The sequence below is a fragment of the Vigna unguiculata genome, chromosome 5 (genome assembly GCF_004118075.2).
Source record: "Vigna unguiculata cultivar IT97K-499-35 chromosome 5, ASM411807v1, whole genome shotgun sequence".
Classification (NCBI taxonomy): domain Eukaryota; kingdom Viridiplantae; phylum Streptophyta; class Magnoliopsida; order Fabales; family Fabaceae; genus Vigna; species Vigna unguiculata.
This window is the reverse complement of record NC_040283.1, coordinates 26,143,919-26,153,230: the sequence shown is the minus strand read 5'-3', so window position 1 is coordinate 26,153,230 and position 9,312 is coordinate 26,143,919. Positions and strand designations below refer to the sequence as shown.

Below are 9,312 nucleotides of genomic sequence, written 5' to 3'. Positions count from 1 at the left end.
TTTGACTGTCATATTTTGCGCGTATGGCAGGTACAGGTACCGCCATATATCCTGTCGCCACAATGAATAATATGACGATCTTGGACAAAACGCCGCAACACCCGGCAATTAATGTATTGTGCAAATAATGGTAGTTTGAACCGTCATATTTTGTGCGCAAATAAAGACAGTGAAAACTGTCTTAATTTGTTTATTTTTAAAGAATTAGAATGCGAAATGCAACACCTACAAATATCATTATTTGAACTGTACGGGTGCGTTATACGATGTTTCAACTGCCATAATTTGAATGTGATTTTTTTTATATATTATCTTTATGTAACCTGTTTTCCATTATTATTGAACCTATTTTCATAAAATTAAAAAAAATCATAGACAACATCTTATCATTAATACTTTCATTCATAATTCATATTTCATATTAAAAAAGTTAATATCATGAAACACCATACAAAAGTTTTCACATTGAAAACAGAAGCCAAAGGTAATGTTCAGAAAATAAGAAATTGAGAATGAAACAACAAATCAGAGAAGGAAAACTTTTCTTTGTGGCAACAGCTACCCACAACTACCCAAATGATCATCAAACCCTTTTCCCTTGATCCCATGTAGACTCCAACCTTATCACATGTTTCCCACACTTGTTGCCAGGTAGGCAAATTTGTTATAGGCTGCATAGTTCCCTTCTTTACAAGTCCATATGTAGGAGTGCGTAAAATTTTAAATTAAGGGTCTGAGGTGCAGTTGAGTCACTATCGAATGTGTTTAATCACAAGTAATGAATGAAATATGACCTCAAACTAACATTGTTACTGTAAATAGTTTCATATGAAACACATCAAGAACACTTGTTATGAAAGCAACTTCCTATGGATGTTCTTACAAATACATGTATGGAGTTATTTAAACTCTGCTTTTAACCTGCAAAGTGCAAGGTTCATCTCACGGGAGCCAAATTCATACACAAATGTACCAGACATAAAATAAGATAAACTAACTGTTAGAATGAGTAATAAGATCTACTACATCCCATGTAGCTCATACGCTTTCTTCTAGTTCATGAAGTAATTGAACATTGAGGATCTCTCTAGGCATGACTTATTCAGCAGGGTCTTCAGATCATCATCTCTTAGCTTCTCTTGGAGCTGATTCACCAGAGACTCAGGGACTTGCTGATGCACACAGTAAATTGAAGACACCAGAGAAAGAAATTCAATTAAGCAATCTTAAAATGGAAAGCTTAATGGACATATAATCTACATACCACTTTCAACCACAGAATGTAACAAGCAGAATGTGCAGCTTGTGCTTGGACATCCACAAAATCATCATCAACAAAAGTTGAGCAGGAGTGGAGAAGACACAATTCATTCTGCAGAAAGGTGCCAAAGTCATGATACATGTGATAGAAAGTCATTGAACATCTAATTCTAAACCTTTAAGAAAATTACTGGGATAGAAAACCACTTGCACTCAAGGAACCCAAAATCACAAAAAGGTGACAATCTTATGGGATTTCATAAGCAAGAAAACAATTCTCAAATTTCAAGAATCCAAAAATCCTGTAATGGATAGAGATTATTTATAAAACTCTAGCTAATCAGTGTATTACTCTCAACCCAAGCTCTTAATTTAAGTTTGAAAGTTTATAAGAGATTCTTAAAAGCAAAATTTATAAACCATGCCAGACAGAGGACTGGCAATATTTCTGGTTCTGGTTCAACCATTTAAAGTGCTTGGTTGAACTGGATTAAGAGCCATAGAAACAATCCTCATGCAACAACATATGTGCGTGTGTATTGGATGATTGAGCCACTCAAAGTTCATTTTTTTAAATACTTCCATCCAACACATCTTGAATGCAGAGCAAACAACTTTTTTATCTAAGAAAATCTAAAAGCAAACCAGATTGTGTAAATAAGCAAGTTCAACCAGTTATTATTGACGAGTTTTGACCAGTCCAAAGTGGACCCAATCTTGAACTCGGCTAACCATAACTGACCACGTGTTGGCTTCACAAACAAACTAACATTCTGTTCAGACTATACTTAAAACAAATAAGCAGGAAACCAACCCCACCCATTCCCACTTAGAAGCACTGCGCACTGATATTCCAAAAATGGAAAAGTACCAGTTTGTACCGATAAATGTTTGACATTCCTAGATTCCTATCATACCTAACAATTACCTTCCAATTTCCTACTATGATTTTATAAATTTACGGATGTTTCAAGGATTATCATCAAATTTTCCATCATGTATTTAGAAATTTAAAACATTTGGAATACAAGTCCAATACTTTAAATAGGAATCAAATTATGTTAGATTTATCTTTTCCTCTGTACCCTTAAGGCTATATCAAATATTAAGCAATTATATAGATCCAATACTTCATTTGAACAAGACTAATATTTTGTGGCATTCTAGCATGTGTTGGAAAAATATATAAATAATTCTGGAACATATTAAAACGGGGAGATATTGTGATATAACCAAAGTAAACACATCTAACTATTAGCTCTATTGTTATGATTAACAGGGATGTAAGAAGGTTGTACCCAACTTTGAGAAACCGCCCAACTCAACTACATTTTTGTGACTTAGGTTGGTTTTTCTTAGATATTGTTTGATACTATTAAGATATTGTCAGATATTGATAACCATGATATCAAACAATATCTTCTATTTAATCTTTTTATTTTCAGTTACTCTTTTTACTTGTACCTCTCTCTATTATAAATAGATTATAAATAGATTACCCTATGTGTGGTTTATACACAAGGGAGATTAATCTCAATCCCTATTTTCTTTATTCTCAACATGGTATCTAGAGCTTAAGGTTTTTTTTTTTGCTACCACTGCATCCGCCTCTGCTGCCACCGGAGCCGCCGACGCCACTGTCGTCGCCGGAGACGCTGCCGGAACCATCGCCGGAGCCGCCACCACCGTCGCCGCCGAGTCGTCGTTGCCGAAGTGTTAGTTCCGATCGGCGACCATGTAGTTCTGATCATCCCTCACGCGCCATTCGAAGTCGCGTCTCTTCTAGTTCCTCCATGGCGTCTTTCGCTGCCTCTTTCAGTTCTGAAATCTCTTCTGTTTCATCCGATATACTTGTTATGTTCAACAACTTTCTCAAATGGTATAAGGATCAACAGTTTTCTAGTTCCACTGCATTTGTTGCTCACACAGGTACATCTTTTGTTGGTCTGACTCAATCTTCTTCTCCTGGTCCATGGGTTTTTGATTCAGGAGCCACTGATCATATTACTGGTAACAAATCTTTGTTCTCTTCTTTATCCTCTACTAATCCTTTACCTTCTGTTACATTGGCTGATGGTTCTAGAGTCTCATCTCATGGTGTTGGTACTGTTAAACTTTTTCCTTCTTTAACCATTGATAATGTTCTTTATGTTCGTGGGTCTCCTTTTAACTTGTTGTCCATCAGTCGCCTAACTCGTTCTCTTGATTGTGTTGTTTCTTTTACCAACAATTTTGTCTGTTTACAGGATCGGAGTTCGAAACAGGTGATTGGCACAGGATATGAGTCTCATGATCTTTATCATCTCCGTCCCTCTACACACGTTGATGCAGTTATGGAGTCTCCCTCTCTTATTCATCCTCAGTTAGGTCATCCAAGCCTTGCCAAGTTACAACAACTGGTCCCTGCCTTGTCCAATTAGGCAATTAGACAAGCATACTCGTACTTCTTTTCCTCGTAGTGTCACACGTGATGGTTCGTCCCCTTTCGCCTTGGTTCACTTTGACATTTGGGGTCCTAGCCGCGTTAAGTCTACTTTAGGTTTTCAATACTTTGTTACTTTCATTGATTATTATTCCATATGCACTTGGTTATTTTTAATGAAACATCGTTCAAAATTATTTCATATCTTTCAATCTTTTTTTATTGAAATTAGAACTCAGTTTGGTGTTTCTATTAGAGTTTTGCGTAGTGATAATGGCCGTGAATATCTTTCTCATTCTTTCAAACAATTTATGGCTTCTCACAGCATTCTGCATCAAACTTCTTGTGCTTATACCCCTCAACAAAATGGTGTAGCTGAACGTAAAAATAGACATCTTATGGAAACCACTCGCACTCTTTTAATTCATGGCGAGGTTCCTGAACATTTCTGGGGTGATGCCATTCTTACTGCCTGTTATCTCATTAATCGTATGCCTTCTTCGGTTTTAAAGAATAACATACCTCATTCCATTTTATTCCCTCATGACCCTCTTCATCCCTTACCTTTAAGAGTTTTCGGGTCTACATGTTTTGTTTATAATTTTATTCCTAGTCTTGACAAGCTTTCTCCTAGATCACATAACTGTGTTTTCTTAGGGTTTACAAGATCACAAAGAGGATACAAATGTTTTTCTCCTTTTCTTAACTGTTATTTTGTGTCTGCAGATGTCACTTTTAATGAGTTCTCCCTTTATTTTAAGAGTCAATCTTCACCTCTGACTCCATCCAATCCTGACAACTCTTCTAATACCTTTAATGTTCTTATTGTTTGTGACCCTCTTACTGTGTCTTCTTTACCCTTGGTTCCTGCTCCACAGTCACCTGCTCCTCCACCACCTCTTCAGGTTTATAGTCGCCATATCGATCATAACCACCACCATGTGACTCCACTCTAGTGCCAACTACTCTATCTCCTCCGGCTTTGACACATGAGTTTGACCTGCCCATTGCCCTCCGAAAAGGTATGCGTTCTATCCGTAATCCCTCTCTCCATTATATTGCTTTGAGTTATCATCGATTGTCATTACCTTTTTATACATGCCTTTCCTCTCTTTCTTCTATGACCATTCCAAAAACTGTTTGTGACGCTTTAGCCCATCCTGGTTGGCGTCAAGCCATGACAGAAGAATTAAGTGCTCTTCATAACAATGGAACTTGGGAACTGGTCCCGTTGCCGTCTGGGAAATCTGTGTTTGGTTGTAGGTGGGTGTTTATTATCAAAGTTGGACCTGATGGTACTATTGATCACCTCAAAGCTCGTCTTATGGCCAAAGGTTATACTCAAATTTTTGGGTTGTATTATGGAGATACTTTTTCCACCGTGGCAAAGATGGCTTCTATTCGTTTATTTATCACCATGGCTGCTCTTCAACAATGGTCTCTTTATCAACTAGATGTTAAAAATGCTTTCCTCAATGGTGATTTGCAAGAAGAAATTTATATGAAGCAACCTCTTGGATTTGTTGCTCAGGGGGAGTCTTCTAGGATGGTATGTCGTCTTCGCAAATCCCTATACGGCCTAAAACAATCTCCTAGGGCTTGGTTTAGAAAGTTTAGCAATGTTGTTCAGCAATTTGGTATGACTCGGTGTGAAGCAGATCATTCTGTCTTTTATTAACACTCGAGTGCTGGATGTGTTTACTTGATAGTATATGTTGATGACATCGTTCTTACAGGGAGTAACAACCATGGCATCTCTTAGTTGAAACAACATATCTGTCACCATTTTCAGACCAAAGATCTTGGCAAACTCAGATATTTCTTGGGTATTGAGGTGGCATAGTCTAATGATGGTATTGTTATATCTCAGAGAAAGTATGCCATGGATATTCTGGAGAAAACTGGGTTGATGAGTTCAAAGTCTGTTGATACACCCATGGATCCCAATACTAAACTTCTACCAAATCAGGGGGAGCCTATATCTGATCCTGAGTAGTATAGACGATTGGTTGGGAAATTGAATTATCCTACCATTACTCGTCCTGACATTTCCTTTGCAGTCAGTGTGGTAAGCCAATTTCTTAATTCTCCATGTGAAGATCATTGGAATGTAGTCATTCGCATCTTGAAGTATATTAAAAAATCTCCTGGAAAAGGATTGTTATATGGTTCTAATAACCATACAAGAGTTGTTTGCTATTCAGATACTGATTGGGCAGGATCTTCTTCTGATAGAATATCTACATCTGGGTACTGTGTCTCCATTGGTGGTAACTTGATCTCGTGGAAAAGTAAGAAACAGAGTGTTGTAGCAAGATCCAGTGCATAAGCAGAGTATAGAGCTATGGCCTCAACTGCTTGTGAACTTGTTTGGCTCAAGCAATTGCTTCAAGAGCTACAATTTGGAGATGTTACTCAAATGACACTTGTGTGTGACAATCAGGCTGCTCTTCATATTAGCTCTAATCTTGTCTTTCATGAGAGGACCAAACACATTGAGATTGATTGTCATTTCGTTCGGGAAAAGGTTATGTCTGGAGACATCAAGACTGAGTTTGTTAACTCAAGTGATCAGTTAGCAGATATTTTTACTAAGTCTTTACAGGGGCCTAGAATTGATTATATTTGTAACAAGCTTGGCACATACGATTTGTATGCTCTAGCTTGAGGGGGAATGTTAGATATTGTTTGATATTATTAAGATATTGTTAGATATTGATAACCACAATATCAAACAATATCTTCTATTTAATCTTTTTTATTTTCAGTTACTCTTTTTACTTGTACCTCTCTCTATTATAAATAGATTACCCTATGTGTGGTTTATACACAAGGAAGATTAATCTCAATCCCTATTTTCTTTATTCTCAACAGTTTTATTTAGTACACCCAATTAGAATTGGGATAGGTAACAAGTTCATGAATTTCAAACTCGATGAACTCGACCCAACCTGACCACATAAAAAATATTGTTGTATAAGCACTAATGAAATTTACAATAGAGCATACTGAAACTAGTCATTTAGTATGTCAGACGCAGGTTCGTCCCTCTCACCGTTCTCCCTATCTCTTCCATAACTGAATAAGTAGGAATCGGGGATTGTAATAACAGAAAACAAAAATTAGACTTCCCAATTGATATTTTCAATCTCAACCAAATGTAACAGAGCACACTCAATATTACATTCAGCCATAATTAACCTAATGATCAGAGCAAAGTGCAAACCAACAAAAAAGGAAATCGTAACAGAGGGAAAGAAGTGGAAGGACCTTATCCGTTCCAATAATGGCTTTGCCGGAAATGAGGAAATGCAGAGCAAATGCTCATGGCGATTGCTAGTGTGCTTGATTGGTTGAGGGTTTGGGTAGTGGAGGAATACACAGTGCGATGAATACGAGGAGAAATGGCCCGCAACGAACACCCTGTTCGACATTGCCGTCGGAGTTGCTAGAGATGTCGGAGTTGCCAAAGAATGCTTTGCTGGTTCCCAATCAGTGTTGCGAAGGAAGTCACAATCTTCGGCAACTTGGTAATCTCCACTTGCAGCGACGAATTATGAGATCTCTGACAAGGAAATCGATAGCAATAACAGTGTGGTGGTGTTGGAAAAGTGGAGTACTAAAGCGTTGCTGGGTTGCAATCCGAGTGCGAAGTCGCGACGATGTTTTATCTTCACATGGTGGTGTTCTCCTACGATGAGGAGGGTGGAAACGACAAGGAGTGTGGAAATCGTCAAAGCTTGGGGGTTTGTAGGGTTTGTCTTCGTCAAAGATTGGGGTTTGTAGGGTTTGTCTTCATATGAGCTAGTTTTGTATTTTGTCTGGGCATTTGTCTCATTAAAATTCAATTTATTGTGTAATAAAAAGATAGAATTAAATGAAAAAGAGTATTATGGAGGGAAAAATGGCGCCATGGTAAAATACACGTTTTTAAATGTCATATTTTGCATACAAAATATGGCAATAGAACTGTCGTATTATGAAGCAAATTATAGCGTTTTTCCATAACCGCATATTAAAATCGTCATATTTACTTCAATTTTTTTGTAGTGAGAGTTAAATTATACTCTAGAAAAAGTAATATCTATATACCTAAAAATAGTTTTCCTTACATATTAAAGGTAAAATAAAATTATATTTTTACTTACATATATTAAATATGTTCAATGTAAGTAAATTGTATCAACATGTAGTTTGGTTTAGTAAAACCTATGAACACCAACACCTAAATTTTAATATAAATATCAACACTTAATTTTGTAAGTCATTTTAAATATCAATATCATTAATAGTATTAATAACTTTATTCTGAAAGGGAGCTAATTAAGACATTTTTTTCAAAAGTTAGGACTCAATTAATATCTTTCTAAAATTGGGTACCAAATTGACACATCCGAACAAAAGTGGGTATCGTCCAACTAATTAAACCTAAATTTATAACAACTTTTACCAACAAACAATTAAATAGTATAGATTTATTAAAACTATTAAGTAATATAAATTTCTTAAGACAATTTATTATAGTAAGCCTAAATTTCTAAATCTATTTTTTCACCTACATACATAACTATCGGGTTTTTTTTAACTTTTTATATACACATGGAAAAAAGTGTAAATACTTTCTGATGTTTGTGAGGGAGAGGAGTAGATGGATATGATCACATAATCTTCTTAAAAAATGTAGAATAAACCTATTGACGGACTTTCTCTCAACTTACATTCTCGTTGGCTATTTTTCCAGCTCCGATATCGGACTATTCCTACTAATTTCTCATCTTCAACACCGGATTTTCGCGACTATCACTTTGACCATAACCTCCAATTTGTTCTTATTCCCTGTCGCTTCTTTCCTCTTCCAAATTATTTAATTTCTCGTCCCCTCATCGCGTCATCTATTATGTATTAAGGTCTTTCTCTTGGTGATGAATCTGAAAATAGGTTTTCATTTTTATCTTCGCAATTGTACCTTGTACTTTCAAATCTCATATTTAGGTTGTTGTACAGTGCTTTGCTGCATATGTTGCCTTCTGTTTTAGATATTACTTTGTTGTTGGTGCTTTTCCATTGCCTAAGATTACTAGTTGGATGTTCTTGGAAAAGATACTAGAGGTTTGAGACTATTCTTGCTGCTTGGTGTTATGAGGTAACAAACCCCTAAAGTATTAGGTACAAAATGCATGGATGCTTTTATCTCGTTGCTTAAGGATTCAATTCAGGAGCTTGATTTTGTACAGAAGCTACCATTGAGATTGGATTTTGAAGGTACTCATCCCACTTACTCCTTCTGTATGATTCTACAAGATATGAATTTGTGCCTCTTTAGAAGTAGAGATGCTGCATTCTGCCAATATCCAAGACTAAAAGATGCGTAAGGGGCTGCTACTTCTCATAGATGTGCTGTTATTTCTCCTAGTGCTGCTATTGTTATTTCTATTGTTGGAGGCATTGGTTTTCCAGTAAGGAGATCCATAGGCTACGGAAACATCCCAGAAGGAACCAGAAATGAAGGCTTGTAGCAAAAGAATTAGGAAGAAAAATTAGTTGTAGGTGTAGGATGATTAATGAAGTGGCAACATGGAAAGAAAACCAAGAGTTCATATTGAAAGGCCTTCTAGTTTGGCTGAACCAAT

General features: G+C 36.5%; 1 long non-coding RNA gene across 1 annotated transcript; it reads right to left on the bottom strand.

Annotated features, from left to right (window-relative positions):
* Positions 1-781: 781 nt before the first annotated feature.
* On the bottom strand, positions 782-1,384 carry LOC114183071. Its single transcript, XR_003604288.1, has 2 exons — positions 1,265-1,384; positions 782-1,172 (listed from the first exon to the last, which is right to left on the bottom strand). It is a non-coding gene; the product is annotated as an uncharacterized LOC114183071 (long non-coding RNA).
* Positions 1,385-9,312: the final 7,928 nt, after the last annotated feature.